Source organism: Sphaeramia orbicularis, unplaced genomic scaffold (genome assembly GCF_902148855.1).
Source record: "Sphaeramia orbicularis unplaced genomic scaffold, fSphaOr1.1, whole genome shotgun sequence".
Taxonomy (NCBI): domain Eukaryota; kingdom Metazoa; phylum Chordata; class Actinopteri; order Kurtiformes; family Apogonidae; genus Sphaeramia; species Sphaeramia orbicularis.
Window position 1 is genome coordinate 174,125 of NW_021941558.1, and position 1,527 is coordinate 175,651.

Sequence of the window (1,527 nt, forward strand, 5' to 3'; positions counted from 1 at the left end):
CTGCAGTGGACCCAACAGGAAGAAGAACAGAAGAACCCAGAAAGAATGACAACTGCACATTTATGTCTGTGTTTGAGTGAAAAAAAAAAACACATTAAATTGTGAAACTCTTTCCATTTCCAAACTCTCCTGTACCAATAACATGTGCTAACCTGAACAAATGTGTCCAACCTGAAATGTCTGTATTAATTCAGTCCAGTTTGAACTCTTTTCTTCCTGTTCCTCAGTGTTTAGTGTCTTGGAGATCTGATCCAGAATGCACATGGACTAATGAGAAGTGGAGGAAGAAGACTGAGAAAATTACACTGATTTTACTGAAGACATGTCGTTTTTTCAGGTTATTCACATCTGTTTAGTTTGGATAGTTTATAAAAGTAAGTATTTTCATCATTTAATGTTTTTTTTTTTCTGCTCTAAAACAGACAAACATTGTCAGTTGTCATTATTTCTAGGTTCTTCTGTTCTTATTTTACTGGTTCGGTCCACTGCAGACTGAATGTGGAGAAATACTAGAGAAATGTTGGTCTGAAGTCTGGACCTGATGTGAGCAGATGTGGAGACGGAAACCAGTTAGAGACGCAACTAATGAAGAAGGAATTCAAATGAAAGAAACGGATGAAAATCAAGCAAAATAATGAAAAAATGAACAAAACCGACATGGCAAATGTTGTCACTAGTTATACACAGAACTAATTCAGCAGGAGTTCAAACAGGTGTGTAAATCCACTGGATTTAATCTGCAAATGAATCGAACGATAGTTTAGTGGAACCGGGGTTCAAAGGTCTAATATTGGTCCTATGGTGGTTTTTCCCACACCTCTCTCTCTGATCCTTAAATGCAGCATCACCCGCACATGTGATGTCAATTGGCTAATCAGGACACTTTAAAAGCTGCCCTGACAGGTGTGTGGGAGGAGCCAGTGTGGGAGGAGCCAGTGGCCAGCCGCATCTGCAGAAACTGTTTCACTGTTTATTTTTGTTGTGGTTCTGTTTTTTCTTCTGTTTTGTGTTTCTGTTGAACTGTGAGTGTCTGAATGTCTGAGAGATGCTAATGTTAGCTTAGCATTGGCTTTGTCTGAGGTTTGAGTTATGCTAATGTTGGCTTAACATATGCTAGTATTAGCGTAGCCTTGGCATTGTCTTTGAGTTTAAAATGTCACAAACAGTCACAAACCACTTTGATATGTTAATGTTAGCCTAGCATTGCTAATGTTAGCTTACCTTTTTCCTTTATCTATAAAAGAGGTGTACATGTACTTGAACAGTTTTCATGAATTAACTTACATGCTAATGTTAGCATTAGCATCACTGCTAAAATAGTCTTGAATGTATTGTTTGGTCCATACAGGTCAGGTGCCTGCAGATGTCCCCTCTGGTCTGGTCTGGTCTGGTCTAAGTCCTGGAGCCTGCAGATGTCCTCTCTGGTCTGGTCTGGTCTAAGTCCTGGAGCCTGCAGATGTCCCCTCTGGTCTGGTCTGGTCTAAGTCCTGGAGCCTGCAGATGTCCCCTCTGGTCTGGTCTGGTCTG